This window comes from Rattus norvegicus, chromosome 10, assembly GCF_021556685.1.
Source record: "Rattus norvegicus strain SHRSP/BbbUtx chromosome 10, alternate assembly SHRSP_T2T, whole genome shotgun sequence".
Lineage (NCBI taxonomy): Eukaryota > Metazoa > Chordata > Mammalia > Rodentia > Muridae > Rattus > Rattus norvegicus.
Window position 1 is genome coordinate 83,562,592 of NC_141543.1, and position 8,405 is coordinate 83,570,996.

Here is an 8,405-nt window from a genome sequence, read left to right on the forward strand (position 1 = left end):
ATTTTCACACCTAACACATAAGGCCACAGTTTTGCTTGTTGTTGTTTGCTTTTTGTCTATCTGCCTCATAAAACTCATAGTGCCCCGAGGAGAATTGCAGCTTATTGATTTTGCCTTACTAGTGTTCTGTACAATGATGAAATATAGAGAGTATAAGGACTAAAGAAGTAAAAAAGAGGCCAGAGTGCTTTCAGATTCATAGGGAGGATGAACAATGGAAACGAACATTTAAAAAGTGAAAGTAGGGCGTTAGAGAAGAGGGTAAATGAAGACAGAAGACAGAAAGGGAGAGGGGCATGAAAGAAAGGCAAAGAAGAGAGAAAAGAATGAGAGGAGTGGAGCAGACATATGAGAAGGAAAGAAGGGGAAGGGAAGGAGGGGAGAGATGAAAGGGTCAAAGTATGCATAGAAGAGAGACAAAATGACATCATTCACAAAACTCTATTAAACCATATTTCTAAAAGTGCTTTCAGGTGCAGAACCATAAATTGTGTCCTAAAATCCTATGTAAAGGATTAAATGCTAAATAAAATTTTACAATAGTTTGGCTTACAAATGGAGACCAAATCTCACAGTATTTGCTCCATGCAGCGCTACAATTTCTCCTCCTGACAATTCTTTAAAGCTACTGCATAGTTGTTATAAAGAAAGAATGCACATTTACATCCCCTGCTTACCTACCTTCCTCTTCCTGTAACAGAGAGCAATAGAGCAGGGCTCTCATTGTCTTGTCTCTTTATCAGTACTTTCCAAGTTTCTGGATACTTACTATTGAAGTGAATGAAGAGAGTATAAGTGGATTAAATGTAAATAAAAGACCTCCCATTTTTGCAGCACACACATTTTCTCACACAGCCTTGGTAGTTAAGATACTAGACAAAGCCAGTATGTTTGATGATGTAATTTTTAATATCCCCTTTCCTGATTTCCCCTCTGGAAAACCCCTATGCCATCCTCCTCCCCCTGCTTCTATGAGGGTGCTCCTCCATCCACCCACGCACTCCCTCCTGCCTCCATACCCTGGCATTCCCCTACACTGCGGCATTGAACCTTCACAGGACCAAGGGTCTCTCCTCCCATTAATGGCTGACAAGGCCATCCTCTGCTACATATTCAGCTGGAGCCATGGGTCCTCCATGTGTACTCTTAGGTTGATCATTTAGTCCCTGGGATTCTTAATCCGAGTCCTTGAGGATTTGACATCCTCTTCTGACCACTGCAGGCAGGAGACATGTATGGGGCACACATACATCCATACAGTCAGGACACTCATACATAGACATTATATCCTAAGATTAAAAACAAGTAAAACTTACACAACTATTGGAAGTTGTGAATTAAAAGTACATTCATTTTCCCAACCCTTAAATATTGTAAGAGGCTACAGATTTCTTGTGTGCCTGCTTTAAAGAATTTATAATTCTTAAGATGATGAAAACACTGTAAATAAATCCAAATAAAACATCACAATGTGGAAACAGTAGTTAACCATCAATAAGTTGTAGAGAAGTAACCATTGGAGTAAGAACCAAGACGGTAGCTAAAATATTATCTGAGGCAGTGAAGACAGTTTAAGGGCAAGACTTCGCTGTGTGACAGGCATATTAATTTCCCTTAAGTCATTCACTAATGGAAAATGTTATATATATATATATATATATATATATATATATATATAACATATATATGTGTGTATAATATGTGAAGAACAGAAAAGGCTGAATCATCACCAGATAAGCAATGGTTAAACTTATCCATGCCTCTTGTCTTTTTTTATCCCTTCTCTACATCCTTATTTTAAAACATTTTAACATGACTACCCACAAAAACAAACCCAGAAAAAAATGCACTTTATATCACAACAGAAAGCATTCCTATATGTATTTTATGTGTGTTCACATGTCCCAAGTATGAGTATAGTTACATCGTTATCCATTGCCACATAAAATTCATCTCAGAATCATGAGCTTATAATGCCAGGGAACATTTATTTCTCAGTGTTTAGAGATCAAGTACATGGGAACTGCTTTGATGGATGCTTCTGGATTTTTGTCTTCTGTAAGGTTCAGAGAATAGTGAGGCAGAGCTTTGATTGTGCAAATGTGAATTGATCTGCTTCTGAGGTGAGCTCAGCAAGTTTGTGGTAGGCTGTGGTGGTTAGCTCCATTGAAATCACATTAACATTTATACCCAGATTTATAAGCAGCCCCACGCTATGGCAGATGGCTCTGCAGAGAGGTAATAATCCACCATCAAAGCAGGTTCTGAAAGTCCTTCATGGCCTTGTATCAAAAGTCACACACTGCTACTTCTGCAAAGCTTCTGTTGATAAAACAAATCACTTGCAACTTGACATGGTAGTAAACTGCAAGGAGATATGCATACAAAAGCAAATGAGGACCACTGTAGAACATTCTGGAATCTTTATCTAATTCATCTACCTGCTCATTCACCTAGCTATAGCTACTTCTACACATATGTACATATTGCACACACATAGTGCTAAAACAAAGCTTTCTCTAAATAATATATTTTATATGTATATTGTATTAGATATGCTTTATTTCTATCTTGCTTTAAAGTACTAAGTAAATTTCACTATCTGCAAATCCTTATCTAAAAAAACAATATGTGAGTTCTATAGAGGGCTACCCTATAGAACCGCTCATAGGGCTACCTACTGGATTTACAAACATAATATTACGAAAATAATACAAATGGAAATCCCTTATAGCATATATTTAATAGAAGCATGACTTCCAAGAATAAAGCCAAGGGAGAAACATCATCAATGATTTTATTGTGCCTCATTCTACTTTAGGCCTCTTCCAGTGCTCAAAATTTTGAAGTTGTCAAAATTGAAAAGGTGCTAGAACAGGGCAGTGTGTAGGAAAATGACCAAGGACATAACTAAACTCAAGTTCTCAGACAGACACCCAACCTGTTTCATAGCGTAGTTGTGTCTAATGTGCATCTTGTAACTGGAAAACTGTACATAATACTGTCGAACCACAATGATAACATCCTGCAAGGAAGGCTACAACTAATTGCACTGGGATACAAGACTATATCAGGAAAACTTGGATGTGTAGTCACACCCCATAACCATTTTCACTGAGCAGTTCCGAGAGCAGAAAATGAGGACACTAAAGACCGTCTGCAAATACTAATTACTGAGGTATCTTAAGGAGGAAAATTCCTTGGTGTCCATGTGTAGGAAGCAAATGAAAAAGTGAATAAAAACCATTTTCAATATGTCCCTTCTGCAGTGAGCATTATGTAAGTTCATGTTATCTGTACTTGGATATCACCTTTCCTTCAAAAAAACAGGGGGGCACTTACCCATCACAGGCATCAATTCCTAAAATCAAGAATAACTCAGTCCTGTTTGGATCTTCATGGAGAACTATCAGTCCCTCCTCTTAGAGAGATGAAGAAAACAACATGAATTCTCAAAAGATATTTTCCAATGTAAAGTTTCAATTACACTTAGGTTATTGTAACTTGTTTTATCCTCAAAGAAATGTATATACAGCCTACGTGTCTTTACCAATTAAAATTTAACCAAAACCATACTGCAAGACTGAAGCTTTCAGGGTTGTTAAAAAGTCTACCAGATAAGACGGTACACACAATTTACTTTATTGTAGCATATTGTGATTTCCGAACTGTTAGCAATGTCAGTTTATACAATTCTTCTAGGGACCTGGTAGTCTACATGAAGCTTTGGGTGCTTCTTTGACCAATAAATTAGCATAATTACAGAAATAAAATTAACATATACCAAGTCACATGAAGAATGATAGCTAAACCTAGAAGGAACTATAACATTATCCCTTGAGAACCATCTTTGTGAAGGACATTCCACAAAGCTGTGTTCCTCTCGTCTACTTTAAATGTGTTCGTCTCAATTACAGCCTACAGAGGAAGACAGCAGTCGGTAGAAGGAGTGGAATGTCTTCAAGAGTTATGATAGTGTCACTTATAATAGTGTGACCCATGCCCTGGTTTCCCGGCTGTGGTGCCTACATTCCATTTGCTTCTCCAGTGCCTCCATAAATATATACTCTAGTCTTTTTCTATCCACAAAATATAGCTATTGATCACATTTGATCCAGCTGGAGTTTAATACTTTCTGCTCTGAGTGCTTGTGCTTAAACAGCAATCGAGGGAGAGCAAATGAGAACCAGCTATAGAGGAAGTGTGGGGATAATCTCCTTCTTATGATATCAGGTTACAATCTCTCTGGGACATGTAAATTCAGTAAGGGGCACTCTTGCAACCAGCATTTGCCAAGCCTAGAGCTAGCCACTCAGCACAAAATTGAAGTAAAAATTATATCTTGTATTGCCTGCATAGAAAAATGCCCAAAGGATGTATGTTCCTCTCTTTACCTTCTTTCTGGGTATAAACTAATAAAGGATAGAAATGGCTTGGCATGATGTTTTCATATTCACTAGCCATCTCTGGTAGTGTAGTGGATGGAAGGTTTGGTAAGAAATTTTGTCTTTTGTTGTCTCTCCTTAGGATGGCATATTCTAAATTCTGTACTTGTACATGTTTCCTACTAATTACCTACCTCCTCATCACTGATTCATTTATATTACTTTAAAGAATCCTAATAGTCTTTGTAAATGCAAGGTGCTTTTCTACAGAGTGGGCGGTCCAGTAGTTCTGAGAGGAAAAAAAAGGAACAAATAAAAACCCCATAAGTTATAGCTTAAAATTTGGAATTACTTGGAATCTCGAAGTCTGTTGTCTAAATGAGACAATAAGGAGCAACCCATTTACATCCTGAAATATGTGGATCTCTTGTTTCTCTACTACTAAAAATGGTTAGGTGAACACCATGCAGTGATCATAAAATTTTTATCAAGAAGCTGCAGTATGTTTAATAATTCATTCTTTTACCTTCTTCCAAGATCTCTATATGCTTTTAAAATGTTTTCATTATACTGCAAGAACTGGTACAGAAAGGAATCTGTCTCTAGTAATACGGTGTTACATCTGTTGTCAAGGAATCCTGGTTAGTGTACTCTAATTTTATTCCTCCTCTTTAAACATCTCTCAGTCGATTGTATTAACAATTGTTTTCTCTTTCCTTTCTGCACCATCTTAATGGAAACATGGCACTATATATTCAAATCGCCCTGTGGGACTTAAAGAAATTATAATACATCCTTTGAGAGTAAAGCACTAACACATATGAATCTTATTTCAAGAACAATTAAAAATGAATTCTATCTACCAATAAATTGAGTTCTTTAGATTGATAAATATGTAATTACTGGATATAATATTGACCAGGAATTTAAGAAATTACCTCAGAAAACACAAAGTTTAAGGCAGAGGAAAAGGCCATGGGTTCACATAGGTCAGGAAGAGTCAGTGACTGCCCTTTCAGCACACAGATGAATAATAAAACATAGACAAAGTTGCCCAATCATTCTAGGCTGCGGGGAAGCCATGAGTCCTTTGTCAGATGTAATTTAATTGCTTGTCACATCCTTCTAGCTGTCATGTTGGCTTGAATGTATCTTGTCAGATTATACTTTAAGGCATTATCAGGTGACTGAATTAGTTGGTGCTGCAACATGAAAATACAGCTTACAGTAAGGGAAAAAATAAAAAAAACAAAATTTAGCAATTTATTAAAGTAAAACTTGCTAACCAAAAGCTTGACTCCATAATAAAGTGTGCCAGCCTCATCTTAACTTTGTGAAATTTAAAAAAAAATGTGTTTAAAAAATGTACTGAAGGATTCTAGCACATGTGCCACAGTTTGATAATTTCCAAATTCTGGATTATAAAACTTAATTAACCCAAGGAATAACAGAAAAGCAAAACAATGCAATAAAAACAGGCTCCGTGCTTCTAAGATTGGCAGTTCCCACAATTAGCAGACACATGTTTAAGAAATGTCGCTCTTTCCTTTGAATTACTGTATATATTCAACTGATCAGGGTTCATAGAATAATGATCAGGAAGGTGTTCAACTACAAATGCTACATCTGTACCAAAAAGGTTCAGAGACCATTGCCAAAGATGGAGCCAAGTTTATTGAAAGAGCAAGGGGTCAAGGTGGACCAGAGTAAAACATTGTCCTCTTGCTGAGAAAGGAACATTTTACTCATGAACGCACAGCAGAAATGTTTATCTAAAAATGATGTGTACAAGATCCGTCCAAATATTTAAATAGTCTATTCAAATGCTGTATGTGTTAGTAAATTTTGAGTGTTGTTTTTATTACACTGATTTGTCTTTTTAACATAACATTTTTATTAATTCTCTTAAACTTTCATATTATGCACCCTGATAGCTCTAATTCCCCAGTCCTTCCATGCTTCCCCAAATTCTTGATACCTCTTTCCCCAACCCCCCCAAAAATGTAAAAAATAAGAATTAAAAATAGGAAAAAACTCCATTTCACTCATTGGATTGTAGTCAAACTCCTAGTGGCCTGGGCCATAAATAGAACTAATCCCTCTCCCTTTCAATCCCCTGTGATAAGCTATCAATAGTGGAGATCTATACTTGTGCATTCCTGTCACATATAGTCTAGGCTGTTACTTTTCTGGGGGGGAGGGTATGGGTTATCACAGAAGCCTTCCATGTCCCTTTCTCTCAACTGTGCATCTGCAGTCATCAATATTAAAGCAAATGTAGCCTCTTTGCTTTACACAGTTAAACCATGGATCTCCTCCACAGGGTTTCTGGCTACGCCACAGAACACAAACACAGCTCCTCACTGCAGGAAGACCAGAGGCATAGCTTCAAAAGCAGCCTAGGCCTCAGACATCAACATGGCTTCAGGTGACTGCTCAGGACACTCAAATCAGGATGTTCCCTAATGGCATCATGGCCCATGGGCATCAATACGTCTTCAGATGGCAGACCAGACCATGGATATCTGTCTGTATGGCCTTTGGTTATAACATAGGCCACCACAGACATCAACACAAACCACTGCTGCAATAGGACCAGGGATTCAGACATGATGCTTGGTAGCAGTATGGATCCAGACTTCACTATGGCCTCGGGTACCAGTATAGGTCACTCACATCAATATGGCCCCATGTGGCAGCATGGCCTCCGGATGTTAATGTGGCTTCAGGCTACAGTACAGACTCCAGACATTCACATGACCCTTTATGATAACATGGGTTACAGACATCAGTACCACTTCAGCCAAACTTGCCCGGGTGACATTTTTGATCTTTGTGTTGGATGCATGACATGTGCTATGATTCTTCTGAAGGTCATAGGCTAGAAATTGGCTCTTTTCTTGCACCATAGAGGTCCTTGATATTGAGCTCAGGTTATCAGGCTTGGCAACGAGCATCTTTATCTGCTGAACCATGTCAGCCTGAGCAACCTAATGTATAATGGGAACACTTGTTGTGTGTGGAAAATCCACAGAGATCATGTTATATACTTTCATATACATTTTTAAAGTCGTTGATGGAGAATTTACTTACAAAGCACGGATGCAAATCCTATTCTCCCATCTTCACTCTGCAGCATGCTGTTAACAATTTGATGGTTTAATGAGCTAAAAATCACAAAAGATATCCAGCAATGCTGAGAACATTTACTCAGAGGGCCTGAGGAAAGGAAAGAAGTCACTAGACGTGTTTCCAAACAGAGCTTGTTTGTTTAAAATAAATATGATTAGAAATAAAGAGAAAAAATAGAGATATTTGTACCCTGCATTTATATACCATTGTTGTCTACCCATTGACACTACTGTGGAACTAAGATAATAAGAGGAACTTAGCTTTCCTTAGGCATGATAAGGGGAGTAATTAAGGGTAAATAGAATATATACTTCTAGAGAGATGGAGGCAAATGGCACAAATAGATGAAGCAGGGAAGGGACGGAAGAAGGGGTAAAGGAAAAGACAGTCCGTTTATGGGGTCACATGGAAACCCAGTATTATAGAAGCTTCTTAAAATATATACATAGATGAAATAAATCTATATAGGGTCACTGAATAACAGGCAGACAATGCCCCAACTAGACAACTTTCGCCACTAAGGGAAACTTCAAGGGTCAGAAATGGGTCACATTTAGTGGAGTCATTGGCCTGAGGAGTACAATAGAAAGCCCCAAACATCTCAGGCTATTGCTAAGGCTATTGGTTACTGTAAACAAACCAATGGAAGAGCACTATTGGTGATAACAACAGAGGAGTTGAAGTGGCATCGAATTACAGTCTGTACCTTCACTGATTAGTGTTCATGGTATTCAAATGGACTCTGCATGTTACCAGAAGAGAAAGGTAATTACATATTAGCTGTAGATCCTGCACTCTATGACAATGATCCTGTATGATATTCTGGTACAATAGTGGTACAAACATTGTGGAAATAACCAACCACTCTCTGCTAGGATTTCAGGTCTA

The 8,405-nt window shown here is 37.8% G+C and overlaps 1 long non-coding RNA gene across 1 annotated transcript in view; it reads right to left on the minus strand.

Annotated features, from left to right (window-relative positions):
• The window catches only part of LOC148003042 (uncharacterized), a 39,274-nt gene extending 38,360 nt beyond the window's left edge, over positions 1–914 (minus strand). The window contains exon 1 of the long non-coding RNA XR_015632402.1: positions 682–914. This is a non-coding gene — a long non-coding RNA (uncharacterized LOC148003042). The remainder of the gene's footprint in view (positions 1–681) is intronic.
• Between the last annotated feature and the right edge of the window lie 7,491 nt (positions 915–8,405).